At 35.4% G+C, this 18,607-nt stretch overlaps 1 protein-coding gene and 6 non-coding genes across 7 annotated transcripts in view; 5 read left to right on the plus strand and 2 right to left on the minus strand.

The window, feature by feature from the left end:
• LOC131806386 (neurogenic protein mastermind-like) overlaps positions 1 to 18,607 on the minus strand; it is a 418,316-nt gene that overhangs the window by 335,657 nt on the left and 64,052 nt on the right. The gene's annotated exons all lie outside the window — the stretch shown is intronic.
• Positions 12,367 to 12,438, plus strand: TRNAT-UGU (transfer RNA threonine (anticodon UGU)). Its single transcript has one exon. It is a non-coding gene; the product is annotated as a tRNA-Thr (tRNA).
• Positions 12,712 to 12,783, plus strand: TRNAT-UGU (transfer RNA threonine (anticodon UGU)). The gene has a single exon. It is a non-coding gene; the product is annotated as a tRNA-Thr (tRNA).
• Positions 15,416 to 15,487, plus strand: TRNAT-UGU (transfer RNA threonine (anticodon UGU)). The gene has a single exon. It is a non-coding gene; the product is annotated as a tRNA-Thr (tRNA).
• TRNAT-UGU (transfer RNA threonine (anticodon UGU)) lies at positions 15,686 to 15,757 on the minus strand. The gene has a single exon. It is a non-coding gene; the product is annotated as a tRNA-Thr (tRNA).
• TRNAT-CGU (transfer RNA threonine (anticodon CGU)) lies at positions 16,094 to 16,165 on the plus strand. Its single transcript has one exon. It is a non-coding gene; the product is annotated as a tRNA-Thr (tRNA).
• TRNAT-UGU (transfer RNA threonine (anticodon UGU)) lies at positions 18,433 to 18,504 on the plus strand. Its single transcript has one exon. It is a non-coding gene; the product is annotated as a tRNA-Thr (tRNA).

Below are 18,607 nucleotides of genomic sequence, written 5' to 3' on the forward strand. Positions count from 1 at the left end.
GTTATATGACCCCCTTCGAAACAGGATTACAACCCTTACTTAAGATTTCAAGATTCTAGCTTCAACCGTGTTTTCTGGGCGTCAGTCAGTCTTATGACTCACACGAATGGTAATTCAATTTCTAGATTCGGACCTTACATGTGTAGCGCCCAAAACACATTTTTTAGTACTTTTTAGTACCTCATTGGTACGAATTTCCAAAAAAAACACCAACAAGTATACTGTCTTATATCAACAGTGACGTACATGCGAAATTTGAAGTTCTATCCTTAAAACTGTAGCATTTTAGTCCAGGAACCCACTGTCTGGGGAACTTTTTAGTACCTTTTTTAGTACGATTTAAAAAAAAAATATCACATTTTCCCATATCTCATATCAATAGTGACCCATATGCGAAATGTGAAAAATTTAGTCCAAAAAGTACCTTTTAGTTCGAATTATAGTAAAATATAGCTTTTTTGGCACCCCTTAAAAAAATTATGATTGGAACGCTCCGCATAGTGTCCGCATTACTTTTGCACTACTTTTTTTTTTTTTTTTTTTTTTTTTGAGTAATACTGCCAGTTGATGATGGTGCCGTGCTGTTGGCTACAACAGCTTCATAACCTATGGCATAGCAACACCATGAGTGTAGTTGGTACTATTTGTTCGGTGGTGGTGGTGATGGTAGATATTCCGTTTTTTTTTTTTTTTTTGCTTTTTGGCCACAGTAACAGTCAACCGGTTTTACTGGATTGTTCCATTACTGCAGCAAAAATTCCCTTCAGCTTTACAGCTACAATGGAGACCGAGAGCGGCGGCCCTGTTGAAACTGGCTGAATGGCTGGATAGTAGCTGTAGTTCCAGTTTCATGCCCTTAGCGTGAAAGAGCCAGTGAATGTTATTTAGGGTTTCTTCCTCTTCTGGCTGCTGACTCCTTTTAACAGCTACAAAGAAAAGGCAAACAGCAAACTGAATGCCACACAAAAAAGGAATGGAAATCGGGCAGGCAGGCAGGCAGGCAGCCAGCCAACAACACCAACAGCCACCATATAGCCCCGTGTGTTGCAGAAGCATAACCGTGTTGTGTATTTCTCGTCGTGGCTGTGGTGGCTGTAGCCATCCGGTGTATGCGTACAAAGTACACCAGACGATGGGACTTCTTGTACATGGCAAAACACAACAACAACAACAACCATGACGATGATGGTAAGTTAACACGCAACTAAGGATACACTCATGACTGACTGGCTGGATGACTGACTGAAAGCAACGGAATTCCATGGCGAATTTCTTTCGGGCCCATCCACCTAGCCAATGTCTTTTAAAACGCCTGCCGTTCTCATTTTGAGAGCCTGGTATTTGGTGGCACTAAACAACAACAGTTCCGCCCTTTGCAACACATTTTCCTATGGCAACGTTGCCACCACCACGCCAAGATGCAGTGTCGTCCCAATGGCGGTGTCCTTTAGCGCTAGACCGTCTTAGGTGAGGGCGTAAAAACATCATCTCAGCGAAAAAGGATGCTTAGAGAAACTGGAGGAACTGGCTAAGTTAATGGCTGTTGGAAAAGCGCCATCATTAGATGCTGCTTCGCGGCGGATGGAAAATGTTAGAAAAAATGTTGCAAGCGATTAGAAGATGTTGCTAAAATTGCTGTTCGTCTAGCATAGGAAAATAGTAAATGTTGCTTTTACTTTTTTTGCTGTTGACGACACGAACAACCAACAGCAATAGCAGCAGCAGCAGGGGCAGCAGCGCCACAAATCGCCGTTGAGGTGTTGTGAACAGTGGCGGCATGCACACACACACACATTTGCTACAACATGCAACTAAATGTTGCATGCCTGTCGAAAGCTACTGTAAAGTGAAGTGTTTTATAGTTTTTCGTTTGTCAGGGAAACGTAGCAGCGAACTCCATACGATGGACCCACTTAGTTCTGTTGTTGTTGGCTGGTTCTCCTTCTTCTTTTGCTTTTGCTGCACCATGAAGATGTGCGTATGTTTGTATGTATTCTCCATGATGCCACAATGGACAAATGTGTCGTTAACATACATGTATGTATGAGTGTTGTCCTAACCTAATATATTCTGTGCTTGGAGATCTGGCTTGCATATGTGCAATTCTACTTGAGCACATCTGTTGGAAGTTGTGGTTCTGAGAGATCTTAATTCGGTATGATAAGTTAAGGGCGAATTTTTGTTAACTACAAAAATTAGAAATCTAACATCAGATCTACATTCATAAATTTTACTTCAGCTACAGGAGAAAATGAGACCTAAATCGGTACGAAAAGTATTATAAGGTTCTATATATGGTACCCTCTGTAATTGAGGAAGCAGTAGTGCTAGAACTCTTAAATTTGGAATAAGGGTCACTGATGAAGTGTATGATAGATGATGCAAAGGGTTTTTGGAAATTCGCTCTATAAGTGTACCGAAAGTACTAACATGTACTACATTTGGTACCATTTCGTAACATGAGAGCGGTTAGAGATAAAAACTTGAAATTTGGTATGGAAATTCGAACCAAGGATGAGGAGTAGAGTCAATGTAAAGAGGTAGTTTAGGAAGTGTGGACACGAAAAGTATTAAACGGTACAAAATTTAGTACAATTAGAATTTGGAGGAACGTATGGAGTGGAAGTCCTGAAATTTGAAATTAACATTACTGGTGGAGTGTAGGATTGGGATATGAAGGAAGTTTCCGAAATTTGTATATTATGTGCACGAAAAGTACTAAATGGTACTAAATTTTGTACGATTTCGATTTGGGTGAATTTTGAAATTTAGAACAAAGATTACCATTGCATACTAAGACAGAGGAATGTAAGTAGTTTTCGAAATTCGTACCTATGTGTACTAAATGGTACTAAATTTGGTAAAATTTAAATTTTGGGAGAACCAATAGAGTTGGAATCCTGAAAATTAAGAAATAAGATTACTAATGCACTGTAGGACTGAGGTATGTACTTATGTGTACTGTGGGACAGTTTAAATTTTGGGAGAACCGGTAGAGTTGGAATCCTGAAATTTGGAAATAAGATTTCTATTAGACTGTACTGTTAGAAAAATTTCTACTTAAGTATAATAATTGATACCAAATTTGGTATATTTTGGATTTGTGTGAACCAATAGAACTGGTATTCTCAAAATTGCAAATAAGATTACTAACGTAATATAGGATTGGGATATGAATGTAGTTTCACTACTACATAAAGTACAATTTGTGTTTGAGCGAAGCAACAGGTTTGGAATCCTGTATTTTGGAAATAAAAATATTATCGCATTGTAGGACTGAAATTGGGATTACGTAGGGAGCTTTGGAAATTCGTACTTATGTGTACCAAATGGTACAAATTGGAGTGAGAGCCATTGATGGAGTGCAACAAAGGGTTATTGGAAATTCGAACTCTAAGGTTACGAAAAGTTCTAAAATGGTACTAAACTTCTAGAAGGGTTCCATTGGGTATTATGTGAACAGACAGAGGTAAAAACTTTGTTTGCTGGAAATTCGAAGTTTTGTTAGTGATACGTTTTGCTATAAAGATGTAGGTTTTGGAAATGTGTACTACAAGCTCACGAAAAGTACTAAATAGTACTATATTTGGTACAATTTGGATTTGGGTGAGCCAAAAGAGCTGCTATACTTGGAAAATTGGAAATAAGATTACTGTCAGAGTGTAGGATTGGGATATATAAGAAACTTTGGATATTCGTACTTATGTGTATCAAATGGTACTAAATTTGTTACAAATTTAAATTGTGATGAACCGATGGAGCTGGAATTCTGAAATTTGTAATGAGCGACTCTGAAGTAGTGCAGGATAGATGCACCAAATGGTTTTTTGGAAATTCGAATTTTAAGATTACGAACAGTTGTAAAATGGTACTAAACTTATAAAATGATACCATTTGGTATTATTTGAACAGACGGAGCTAAAAACTTGAAATGTGGTATGAGAATCAAGGTTCGAAAGTAAGTTTGGTATATGAAAATGGTTTCGGAAAATGGTGTACTAAGTGAGGGAACTGTATTGAATGGTATTTATTTTGGAACAGTTAGGTTTAGGCTGAACGAATAAAGCGAGAATTTCAAAGGTTTTGGTATTAGGATCCCTGTTGGTGATAGGTATTGTTATAAAGAGGTAGGTTTATGTACTGCAAATGTACGAAAAGTACTAAATAGCACTATATGTGGTGCAATTTGGATTTAGGTGAACCAATAGAGCTGGTATCCTGAAAAATTTAAATAAGATTACTGTGGGAGAGTAGGATTTGTGTATGTTGGAAGCTTTAGAAATTTGTACTTATGTGGTTGGAACATGCGTCCTATATTTGTACGAAAAGTACTAAATGGTACTATGTTTGGGTATCGGGTGAAGGATTAGAGCAAGAACCACGAAATTTGATAATCAGGTCTTTGTTGACAGCTGGGACTGAGATATCATGATGGTTGTAGAGATGTGTACCATAGTCGTTCGAAAAGTACTAAATAGTATCAAATTTGGAATTTGGTAAAGATATAGAGCTTAAATGCTGAATTTTGATATGGAGGTCACTGTTGGTGCCTGTATATGAGATAAGGAGCTGATTTCGGAAATGCGTACTATAAACGTACAACAAGTAGAAAATTAGCGTAGCTGTTCATGTGTAGCCTGGAGGTGGTTTCGGAAATGTTTATTATAATTGTACGAAAAATACTGAATGGTAATATATTGGTATATTGGTATTGGGTAAATAGATGGAGATACAATTCAGAAATTTGATGTCTAGATTACTGATGGCATCTGTTTTTGAGATTTTGCGGTAGTTTGGAAATGAGTCCTATATTTATGCAAAAAGTACTAAATAGTACTATATTCGGTATTGGGTGAAGGAATAGAGAATAGAGAAGAAATAGAATCCCGAAATTTGATATTTAGATCTCTGTTGGTATTTGAGAGTGACACATAGAGTTGATTTCAAAAAAGTTTTAGTTTTAAAAAAAGTACTAATTGGTACTAAATTGGGCAATGGGTGAAGGGTTAAGGCTTTTATCCTAATATTTGATATAGATATCACTGTTGAAAACAAGATGTGGAGGTGGGTTTGGAAATTCGTCCTATATTTGTACGAAAAGTACTAAATTGAACTAAATGTGATGTTGGGTGAAGTGATAGAGCTGGAATCCAGAAATCAGTTAATGAAGTTTCTGGGATTGAAATAGTGAGGTGGTTCTGGAGATGCGTCCTATATTTGTACGAAAAGTACTAAATGGTACTAAATTTGTCAATGGGGGAAATTACAGAGCTGAAAAGTCGAAATTTGATGTTGGTATCTAAGATTGATACATGGAGATTGTTTCGAAAATGCGTCCATTAGCTGTACGAAACGAACTGAATGCCATTAATTTGGTATTAGGTGAAGAGCTAGAGTAGAAATCCTGAAATTTGAATGGACGTCACTGTTGGTGTCTGTTGTTGAGAGAAAGAAGTTATTGGTTAGAAACGCACTCTATAAAAGTACAAGAAGTACAGAAGTCCTGAATTTTGCTACATCCGACCGAATTCAGTCTAGAAGCAAGTACATAAAATTTGGAGAAATTCGGTTCAGATATAGCTCCCACATATATATATATATATATATATATATATATATATATATATATATATATCATCAGATTTGGTGTTTAAGTCCCTCACATTCGTACTATGCATTCGACAACAGTGATGTTTGGTACTAGATATGATGTACTGCCCAGAAATACCTCTGCCAAATTGTATCGAGATCGGCTTAGATTTGGATATAGCTCTCATATACATCCTTAATCTGCCCAAATGGAGTGAATTTCGGAAACGTACTAAATCTATTTTGTAGGATTCGGTTCGGTATATATATATATATATATATATATATATATATATATATATATATATATATATATATATATATATATATATATATTTTTTTTTTTTTTTTTAATATAGCCCTTCTCGAAGTGATTTGATGTAGCCTATAGCAATATATATAGTTATTTGGTATAAAAGATATTTGGTATAAAAGAATGACAATTTCGGAATTAGATATGCCTATCATATATTAGTTCCCTCTGAAACAAATCAATAACTGCTCTAAAGCCAATTGTTGATAGGCGGTATAATCAACTTCAAATAAATTCTTTTGATACAGAAGCTCTACTAAATATGCACAGTGGTGTAGGGTATCATATAGTCGGCCTGCCCGACTTTTGATTTTTCTTTACTGGTTTTATTTCTTTTTTTTTCTTCTCTTTTTTTTTTGATATTTATATCGATTGAATAGAGCCCAAAGAGCTAAGTACAACTCTACAGTCCACCACGTTGCGCGCCATGAAATCACAACTAATTAGTATATTAATACCTTACGTTGGGCGCCATGAACCCAATATTATTAATAAATTTAGGGACTGCCAAAAGTTATTCTTAAAAATTTAATAGTTTTGTCTCCACGTTGGGCGCCATGTACAACATTAGAGTTGCTTTACTAAAATCTTAGGCTCAATATAAAAGTTATCCCATGTTTTCATTCAAAACTCACTGTCTTTATTTTGGTAAACCTCAAAATAAAAGATTTTGAAGACTTTTTAGTGTTAAAGGTAAACATTTTCCTCTTAAATTGACCGAAAATGGAAAAACTTGAGTAATACAATCTATGAAGATTTTATAAAAAATGTTTGTCAAACTGAACAAATTGTGCATTTTGAGTACTAACAAGCAAAAAAGCAGCTAAGTTCAGCCGGGCCGAACTTTTAATACCCTCCGCCATTTGAAATACTTGAAACATTTCCAACAAAATTCCGTAGAAAATACCGCTGGAATAAAGCCGCTACAATGGGTGGAATTTTGATTCTTTCGACTGATCTTTCTGGGTGAGGGTATACAGGGTGAGATGAAAAAACTGCAACCAACTTCAGACTGCTGTCATTTCTAAGCCACTCGTCCGACAGCTGTTAAAATTATTCCAGTGAGCTCGGGGTAAATCCATTGAAATTGCAAAAAGTGAAAGAACTTACACCGCAACAGAAAAATAATAAATTCAAAAGACCTAAAGAGTTGCTTCGCTTGGCCGTAAGTGGTGAACTGCCGAATTTAGTTTTCTCCGATGAGAAAACATTCGTTGTCCAGCAGTTTGTAAACAAACAAAATGATCGTGTTTACTTGCCAAAGAGCTGGTATTAATCGACCGTGGCATCAGAATAAATGCCGAATATTATCGCGAAAATATTCTGGGCACGCAAACATTTTCGCCGCAGACCTTGGACATTCCAACAGGACTCAGCACCATCGCATTCAATAGGCGCCACCCAAGAATGGTTACAAAATGAGGTTCCTCGCTTTATTTCCAGCGCACAATGGTCACCAAAATCTCCGGATACCAATCCGTTGCACTATTGTGTCTGGGGAATTTGGAAAGCAAGGTCGGCACTTAAAAATACCAAAGTGTCGACCACCTCAAGCAAGCGCTTCACCGGGAATGGGCCAAAATACCGCAGAGTAATATTCGGGCAGCGTGTGACGGTTTCATTGGCCGTTTAAAGGTCATAATTCCATAATTGCCAAAGATGACCAATTCGAACAAATATAAACTTATTCTAAAATTTGATGCTATTTTGGACATTTTTTGCTTTCATTCAGTAGAAATAAAAAAATGTAAAAATTATGGCGTTTGGCTTTGTTGCAGATTTTTATCTCACCCTGTATATGTCGGAAAACGTACTGTCACTCTTCGAATTTTATTTCTCTTAACTTTCATACCACACCCGATATTCTTTACACACCGACCTCAGTATACATACTTCAACTATCTGTCTGATCCGATACAAATTTACACACATATGGACCATCGATGCACAAACTTTTGTGCAACTCGTGCAATACCAGAATATTTCATTCTCAATATGCAGCTGGCTGGTCGGAGGTAGGCTTTTCATCGAGTGCCAGTTTTAAAATGTATGACTGCCTGGGCTCTTTTCATCCAAACATCCAACTCTGTACCTTCAACAAATGTCTGCAACTTGTTTAGAGTTTTTTTGCTTCGTATTGCAATACTTACTGTTGTTGTTGCTTTTCTGTTGGGAGGCATTCAACGCCAGATGATGCTTCTTTCAATGCTGCCTGCCAACAAAATAATAAAAAGTGCAGCCCGAGTAACTGCAACCATAACCGGGAGAGTGAGCAAGGCAATGTTTTTGTATTCGCTCTGACTTTGAAGACGGAAAAGCATTTTTATTGAATTTTTATTTAGGAATTTTAATAAATTGATAATGTCATTAATTTGCAATAACAACCAAACCGAAGCGAACCAGCTTCCGACCAGCAACAGCAACCGAACTAGAAAGGTAGTAGCGCTGCGCACATCCATCCATCGATCGATCGAAAAGCGTGTAAACAGGTGCAGAAACAATGCTGTCGTCGTTTAATAAAATTAATGGCTTTTGTCACGTTTGGAAGACATCGGCGTCAAAAGTTTCACATCCACCGCTTTGTTTGCGACATTTTTTCCGTCTTTTTTTAATTGGGCTGAAAATTGTTAAATGGTAAAGGTGACAATTTCAGCATAGCATTTCAGTGGATAAAAATTGAAAATGATAAATAGAGGGGAAATTTACTTTGAGATATTCTACTCCAAGGTAATGACAACATCAATTCCCCCAAAATTAGATTTGCATTTTTACTTCTAACAAGTAAAAATCAGGAAATTTAGCCGCGTCACACTTTGAATGCCCCCACCATTTAGAAGGAATTTGCAAATTTTCAAACAAAAAAAAAAAAAAAATACGTTGAAAAATTCTGCTAAAAACATAAAAATGTTGCTGTTATATTGGGGCCTATACAAAGGTGTGGACCTGCATAGAAATTTTTTTAGGCCCTTACAATATTCAAGTGAGAAACTTGAAATAATGTCTCCATTCGAATATTAGAAGGTACCGAAATATGGGCCTTTACGAAGACTCAGAAACAATTCTGATGAATATTGTCGCTAAAATAATTAAAATACCAAATATAGTTTGGTTCTGTTAAAAAAGGAGCTATACGAATCCGTGGACCAGCATAGACCAGCTGTAGTTCCTTTTAGGAAGTTCCGGTAAAAAGTGTGATACAAATCATAAAAATACTGAATAATTGGGGGTGCAGTAGGCGGACTATTTTGACAGTGCCATGCCACGAAGCTTCTTACATAATAAGAACTTGAACTGCTAATTTACAGCAATATCGGGTTAAAACTGTGACGAACTCATTCAAAAAAACTTAAATCTTTCGGTACAGTTATATGGGAGCTATATACCAAAATGTGGACCTATATGTCCCATTTTCAATACCAGAAATTCTATGGACTTCAAATGCATCTCAGTAGACTTGTATCAACCGTTCGGAGTGATTTCCAGACGGACATGACTGAATCGACATAGAATTATATTCAGATTAATACATATGTATATACGTTGTGTGGTCTAAATACTTATTTCGAAGAGTTACAAACGGAATGTAAAACTTTATATACCCTCCATACTATGTATGGTGGAGGGTATAAAAACCGTTCCTAGAAAGTTCGTATGCTTCAGAAATTACTCAGCCATGTGGATATAGATTGTATATATCATTTGATAGGACCAAAACGTGCCTCATCGAAATAACGATCTTAGACCCTAGGTCTCTTTGAACCAAATCCGTTTCTGGATATTTGGAGTCGATCTAGCGATGTCCGTCCGTCCGGCTGGTGCGCACGATAACTCTTGAAGAGAGTATCCGATTTGATCCAAACTTGGTACAACGTACTATTGTCAAACTTTAATCGAGTTCGGAGATGGACAGTATCGATCCACTCCTTCTGGTGCCTCCCCCAAAAAAGGTCCAAATTTTCAAAAAAAAAAAAAAAAAAAATATTTTACTGCACAGAAAGAGAAAAGACAATCCTATTTTGCTCCAACTCTGCAAATCCCAATATTTGTATCAGTGCTAGGTCAAGTGCGACCACTCCATCAAGTACCTCCCCCACAAAGGGTCAATATTTTTAATAATTATAACTTTTATAAAATGTGACATAAGAGTCCGGTTGTCTTCAAATTTCACACATTACAATATTTCGCAAGATAAGATCTGCTGTAAAAATGGGATGGGATCGGTCCACTTTTTCTCGTAACCACCCCCCCCCCCCCCCATAAGAGGTCAACTTTTTGAATATCCACGAAGCTCATAAAACGCTAAATTAACATCCAATTCCATTCTAACTTGGCATATATCAATATATCATAAAATAAGCATCCGGTTCTCTTCATATTTCACACATGTCATTGTTTCTACTAACAGAAGATCTTCTGTGAAGATGGGATATATCGGTCAACTACTTCAGTTACCTCTCAAACAAAAGGTCAAAATTTTGAATACCCATGAAGGTCATAAAACGCGAAATTAACATGCGTTTCCATTCAAACACGGTATATCTCAAATTTCTATGAACACAAGATCTGTTATGGAGATCGTGGAGATCGGTCCATTTCTTCTGGTACATCCCCTGCAATAGGTCAACATTTTGAATAACCAAAACGGTTATAAAATCCGAAATAAGCAGCCGATTTTCTTCATAGTTCACCCATTCCATTATTTACATTAATACAAGACCTGCTTTGAAGATGGGATATATTGGTCCACTTCTTCTGGTACCTACCTCACAATTGGTCAAAATGTTGAATATCCATGAAGCTCATAAAACGCGAAATTAACATCCGATTCCACTCAATATTTCCATTAGCACAATATCTGTTATGAAGATGGTAGACATAGGACATTTCCTTCTGGTACCTCCCCCACATAGGGTTTAAAATTTTGCAAAACAAACCGCTCAAAAAAGTGAAATAAGCATCCAACTCCCTTCAAATATCACACATGCTAACAGTTTTGCTAACACATGAGCTCTTGTGAAGATGGTATATATCTGCCAACCCCTTACCCACAAAGGGTCACAATTTTCAATACTTTTATCTGTCATAACTTGCGAAACATGTCAGCGATTCTTTACAACTCTCAACGAGAAACCTGAGATGAATACGGAATTGATCGGAATTTTTGATTTCACTTTCACAATTGAATGTAAATTTCGATTTTCTTGTAATTTTGACCATACAATATTTTTATCTGTATTAGATGAAGTATGAAAATGGAATACTTCAAGCGACTATATCTGGTACCTCCCGCATCAAGTGAAGGATGTAGCCAATATATGTAGTTCAAACCTGGCTCGTCGCAATATTAATATCATATTTATTTAGGTCCGATGCGAAATGGACAATATTGGACCATTCCTTCGAAATCTACTCCATAGAGGGTCAAAAATTGAATAATCATTACAGGAGTCAAAATATATTTTGTATATTCTGTCGGCAAAACCGACTGAAATTTTTTGACTTGTTTTTTTTTTTTTTTTTTTTTTTTTTTTTGGAATTTGTAGCAATTTGGTTTCTCAAAATAAAAACCCGTCCTTGAGCTTTGAAAATTTTGACATTGAAGATAAAGTTTTATTGATTTCGTGTGTTCACAATATTTGCTCTCTATGACAATAGCTATAACTTTGTCTCAGAGAGTCTAAATGGTTCACAAGATATGAACCTGACGAAATGATTTCTTTGGACATCAAGGTCCCAAATACTCGGAATCCTATAACATGAAAAATTGTTGGAGATAGGGGAAAACGGCGAGCCATACGTGTCTTCTCTTTTTGGGTCTTCTATCATGCTCAGGTGTCCGACTACGGTAGATAAGTCAGTGTTTTGAACGGCTGGAACTGGATTGAAAAATTTGATTAAACGGGACTCATTAATTTTAAAATAGATTAAAATCCGGCTTTATGTAAATGAAAACTTTTTCGCAAATATGGTAGCCAGTATTGACTTAAAAGAACGAAATATTATTCCTCATAGATACCTACCTATAATAAAACAAATCTAAGCAAACAAAAGCGCCCCATTTGTACTTTCAACACAAAACACAGAAAGTACATTCATATTTATGTAAAAGTGTATGTAGATATGTATACACAATCATATTCAATGGCATATCTCTACATATATAAAATTCATTCATTTTTATACTTTTCAGCAAAAAATAGCAACTCAATTAGCCAAGTCCATAACAGAGTGTGTGTGTTTGCGTCATAACATAAAAATTCTCTTATAAATCAGACTAAAGAGAAATCAAATGTTGTGAAAAGTTGACTGCAAAGAGAGTACGCGAATTTAACATTCTGTTGGAATAACATTGTGTGTGTGTGTCGTTTCCATGCAAAGAATAAGCCAAAACAAATAGAATGAATAAAAGTTCTTAACGCTTTTCATGATGTTTGTGTAGACAATTTGGTAAAAATCATTTGTATGCCTCTTTAGCTCAGTGGCAGAGCACTGGTCTTGTAAACCAGGGGTCGTGAGTTCAATCCTCACAGGAGGCAAATGACCAAAATTGGAAACTCGAAATTTTGTTAAAATTTATTTTATTAAAAATTTTATTTTGTAACTTAATTTAGTTGGTTTTGTTGATATTGATTAAGACGGGCCTTAATATGGAATATATAATTTGTAAATGGTATCAAACAGAAATATATTTTTATTTGTAAAGATATTGATTTAGAAAGTTGTCTTAAAAATTCATAAAGTCGTATTTTTTAATAAAAATAAGTATAACTTTCGTTTCGGAGTTTTAATATTTTCACGGCAATTTCGAAGCCTCTTTAGCTCAGTGGCAGAGCACTGGTCTTGTAAACCAGGGGTCGTGAGTTCAATCCTCACAGGAGGCAGCCAATCAATAATTTTATTATGGTTTTCAATCCAACCATGTGTAAAGAAATTTAGACATATGGTATTTAGGGTCAATAGGGTTTTAAAATTGGCAGGAACACCTTGTTATTATCATTGAAAATGAAATTATCTCTGAAAATGAGTTAAACCAACAGTCAATCAAATTTAATGATTGTAAAAAACCATACTCCGTAACCATTTAGTTTTTATATAATTAATTACAATTTTTGGTATGTGTATGTAACAATGTTTTACAAATAAAACTTGTAGATGCCAGAGTTGGACAATCTAGTTTAATGAGTGGATTTATCTTTCTGCATCTGCTTATCAAGAGGAGCCAGGTCGTTCACCTACTTCATTTTCGTTCAGTCGTTGAATTTAGCTTTTGTAATCACTAAACAATTTATTTTTTTTTTTTAATTTATATTTTTAAATACAAAATAGAACAAAACAAGTAAAATAGCTGTAAGTTCTACTGGGCCGAACTTTGAAAAGAATTTAGCAATTTCAAAATAATAAAATCCGTTAAAAATTCTGTTAAAATCTTAAAAGTATCAAATGGAGCCGTAATATTAGGGTCTAAACGGCGACATGGACCTGCACAGGCAATTTTTGTCATAAGCCATTAAAATATTCAAATTCGAAACTTTAAAAAAGATTATGTAAATAATGTAGCTAAAATCATCAAAATACCGAATATCGGAAGGTACCGTTATATTAGGGCTATATGAAGACGTGGACCTACACACACAATTTTCTCTCTTAGTCTGTAGTATCCCTTACGAACTTCAAATACCAAATTTGAAACGATTCCGCTGAATAATGTCGCTAAAATCATCAAAATACCGGATATCGAGAGCTTATTTGGGGCTATATGAAGGCGTGAACATGCACAGACCATTTTCTGTCTTAGGCTGTAGTATCCATTACGAACTTCAACTACTTAATTTGAAACAATTCCGGTGAATAATGTCGCTGAAATCATCAAAATACCGAATATAGGGAGGTACCGTTATATTGGGGCTATACAAAAACGTGGACCTACGTGGCCCATATTCAATACCAAAAGTCCTGTAGATATAATATACAGTTGAGTAAAATTTTATCAATCTACTTAATTTCGTTCGGAAACTAGAGTGATTTTCACAGACGGATAGACGGACGGATATAGCTAAATCGACATAGAATTTTATGCTGATCAAGAATATATATACTTTGTGGGGTCTAAAATGTATATTTTGAGGTGTTGTTGTTGACGCAACTCTAGTAGAGGCTATCAAGCTTGTTTCGAAAGAGAAACAAACAAGATATGTGCCTAAATCTGCACCAAGGATCATCCCTAGGTTGGGTCACAGTGGGTGAGATCCCCAAAACGGAGATTAATTCAGGGAAGCATTCTATCGATCTGAAATTTTGCCCAGACATTTACATTACCCATAGAACGTTTAGTATTAAAAATGGAACATATGGGTCCACATTCCAGTATTCCGATGAAGTACATATTCATATCAGATTTCTGGTTAAGATAAATATATAGTTATATTAATTTGTATATATCATCTTCACAACTAATTTTAATTGAAGAGAGTTCGATACTTATTTCCGTTTCTTTGAGAGTTTGTTTTCCAAAATTTCGTTACAGCAGATCTTTTGTTGATCGAAATATTGAAATGTGCCAAGTCTGAATGGTATCAGAAATTAATTTCGCGTTTTATGAGCTTCATGATTATACAAAATTTTGACCCATTGTGGGGGATGTACCAGGAAGAGTGGATCGATATATTCCATCTTCACACCAGATCTTGGGTTTATAAAAATATTGTGTAATTTGAAGGGAACCGGATACTTATTTTGGATTTAATAATCGTTTCGGTTTTTCAAAACTTTGACCCGTTGTGGGAAAGGTTCCAGAAGGAATGGTCCGATATCTACCATCTTTATAACAGATCTTGTGCTAATGGAAATATTGAGATGTGCCAAGTCTGAATTGAATCGGATGTTAATTTAGTGTTTTATGAGCTCCATGAACATCCAGAAGGAGTGGACCGATAATATTCCATCTTCACACGAGACCTTTTATGAATAAATTGTGATGTGTGTAATTTGAAGAAAATCAGACATTTACATCACATTTTATAAGAGTTAGAATTATTCAAAAATTTGACTCCTTTTGAAGAGGTAAACTAACCCTAATGTAAATATTAGGATTTTCAAAATTTGGAGCAAATTCGGATTGTTCATTCTCTTTCTGCGCAGTAAATTATTTTCTTTGAAAATGTTGAAATTTTGTGGGGGAGGTACCAGAAGGAGTGGACCGATATTGCCCATCTCCGAACTTGTTCTAAGTTTGACAATAGTATTACGATATACCAAGTTTGGATCGAATCGGATACTCCCTTCGATAGTTATCGTGCGCACCATCTTATGGAGGAGACTATATAAAGTGATAAACTGTTGGAAGTTGTAAGCTAGTGTTAAGTTACATTTAAATTTCAAATGGTTTCTAATGATACAGGTGTTTTAGGTTTGAAACCATTTAAAATAAATATTTGAAACTAATTTATGACTTTCTTTTTTATTTTTCACCCAGACCCCAATATCAAAATTAAACCTGGACCAGAGCGCGACATAGCCTCTTTAGCTCAGTGGCAGAGCACTGGTCTTGTAAACCAGGGGTCGTGAGTTCAATCCTCACAGGAGGCAATACAATTAATTATTTTTAGTTAATGCTAGTAACCATTATCAAACTTTTTACAATGTGACAAAAATTCTTTATCTTTATTACAAAAGTAGTAGAAGGGGAATGGACTTAAGGTAGCTTTAAGCTAGTGTTTTAACAAAATAGTGAATTTTCAGTATCAAAAATGAAAAAACAAAAACGTATTTACGAAAATGGTGATATGCCTCCTGTGAGGATTGAACTCACGACCCCTGGTTTACAAGACCAGTGCTCTGCCACTGAGCTAAAGAGGCCTTTGGCAGTATAACTAGGGAATAATGTGGAGTTGCTATTGTTACTCTGTGATATTTATTGTTTATTAAAATATATTAATTTGTTAATAGTTTATTCTTCGTCATATGTTATCGCAATTTGTAAACATTGTTTTGCTTGCAACGTTGTTAATGAAACAGAGGTGTTTAGTTATTTGTTTGTTTATTCTTTTATAGTTTGATACTTTATGTATGTGTCTCAATCATTAGAAAACGAAACATTTTGTTTGAAGTCTTGAATAATTTGTTTTGTCCTATTTTTTTTCTTAAATTTTAATTCGCATGTCGGACTTTAAATTAAAGCCAAGTCGCCATAGGGCCTCTTTAGCTCAGTGGTAGAGCACTGGTCTCGTAAACCAGGGGTCGTGAGTTCAAACCTCACAGGAGGCAAAAGATAGTTTTTGTATTTGAAAGGATGTTATTTAAAATTAAAAGGGATATGAGTTTTGAAAATCAAATAAAGTGGTAAAGAAGAGGATAAAAGTGTTCCCTCAAATTTGTATATGTGCAACCGTGTGCTGTACAAAGAAATTGAGTTTAAGTACTTAAACAGTAATATGCGTTGATATACTACCCAGAGATGGATGTGCTGCATAATTTGTACGTATGTAATTAGTGAATTCACATTGTTCTGATAAATTCCGTTACGTTCAGTAAAATTGGGTCCGATTTTATATATCAAATTATCTTAAGATATCTGGATAAGTGACATTCGCAAAATTAGGATAATGTTGATTGACAATTAATTCGTATAATATTTGATAATTGATTCGAACTGTTTAGTCAGACAATCTTAATTCGTACACATGTACACATTATCTAGAAGGGATACAAAAGTGGACTTTAAGAATATTACCTTTTTCGGCCCTTCAATATCATCCAGTCACTTCAAAATCAATTTTGACTTTTTAACCCGAAGTCCATTAATCTTGGTTTACAATTTTCGATGTTTAGATGAAAACATATTTTCGATCTTGTGCTATTTTTATACCCTCCACCATAGTATGGAGGGTATATTAATTTTGTCATTCCGTTTGTAACTCCTCGAAATACGCATGTCAGACCCAACAAAGTATTATATTTTTTATCAGCCAAGAATTCTAAGTCGGTTTAGCGATGACCGTCTGTCTGTGTGTCCGTCCACACACATGTGTATTTTGGCATAGGCAGGTTAAGTTTGTAAATGAGTCATGTCGGTCCACGTTTTCGTATAGCCCCCACATAACGGTACCGCTCATTATTCGGTATTTTTATGATTTTAGTTTTATTTGGTACCGGAATTGTTTCAAATTTTGTGTTTGAAGTTCGTAATGGGACCTACAGCCTACGATACAAAATCGCATATGTAGGTCCACGTTTTCGTATAGCCACCATATAACGATACCTCCCGATATTCGGCATTTTCATGATTTTAGCGGCATTTTTCATGGGAATTTTTTCAAATTTCGTATTTGAAGCTCGGAATCGATACTTCAGCCTATGTCAAACAATTACTTATGATAGACCATGCCTTCTTATATCTCCCATATAAGGGGTTTCATTTGAGGGGATTTTATTGAACAGTTTCAAGATCCTTCAAAATGGTGTAGAGGATTAAAAGTTCTGCCCGGCCGATCTTAGAAGTTTTATTGTTGTTTTCCAAACAATAAAAATTCAAAACACATTAATGGTGTCATATTTTTTGAGCGTTTGAAAAAAAGGTCAATCAAAAATTTCAAAGTCGATTACAAAAACTCGATTTTTCAGTCGATATATGTATCCCTATTAGGGATGTAAAGTTGGAAACTAAAGTCAAATTTCAGATTTTCGAATTCCAAATTTGAATATTCAACTTCGAAAATAGATTTAGCAAGTAAAAAAACAGCTATGGTACCGTTGTATGGGGGCTATACTAAGACGTGGACCTGCATAGACAATTTTCCGTCATAGATTGTAGTGCCCATTACGAATTTTAAATACGATGTTTGACGCAATTCCGGTGAAAAATGTCGCGATCCTGGAAATACCGAATATCTCGGGGTAGCGTATATATGTGCTATGCTAAAACGTAGACCTATACAGACAATTCTCCTTCAGGAGGTAGATTACTCAGAGAGAACTCCTTGTGTAGAATTTCAGACAATTCCATAAAAAATGTGGTTAAAATCATCAAAATAACGAATATCGAGAGGTATGGGATATCGTGCACCGATATAGCCTATCTTCGAACTTGACCTGCCTGCAGACAAAAGACAGATTTTAGTTTCCTATCATTATTTGTTTTGACTATAGCGTGATTCTAACCGGCGGGCGTACAGGGTGTAAATTAGAAAACTATTAAATCTTAGAACTTTACGAGAATGACGTTACGTCTCTTCACAGACCAAACAATTTTGAATTTTCGACGAAGACCCTAAAATTAGACACATTTTGTACGCGTCTTTTTTTTTTCCAACGATGCCAAGATAACAAAACAATGTTATCTTCAGAACAATCGATTGATAATTAACTGTTTTTTGAGATAAATTACTACATCATAAAATCTATTTTAAAACACTTGTTCAAACATGATTGTTTCTACTAAAAGCAAGCTTTGAACAACAGAAAATATTGAAGACCGAATTGAAATGAACAGGTGTCATAGTTTCAAATGAGCATCTATGAAAAGTCGCGACAACGCCTCTTTAGCTCAGTGGCAGAGCACTGGTCTTGTAAACCAGGGGTCGTGAGTTCAATCCTCACAGGAGGCAAATTCAAATCCATATTTTTACACAACATAATTTATAAAATTTAATAACAAATTAAAATGTAAAACCATAATTGGAAAGGGAAAAGTCGTCATCATCATGAAAA

This window comes from Musca domestica, unplaced genomic scaffold (assembly GCF_030504385.1).
Source record: "Musca domestica strain aabys unplaced genomic scaffold, Musca_domestica.polishedcontigs.V.1.1 75, whole genome shotgun sequence".
In the NCBI taxonomy this organism is placed as follows: Eukaryota; Metazoa; Arthropoda; class Insecta; order Diptera; family Muscidae; genus Musca; species Musca domestica.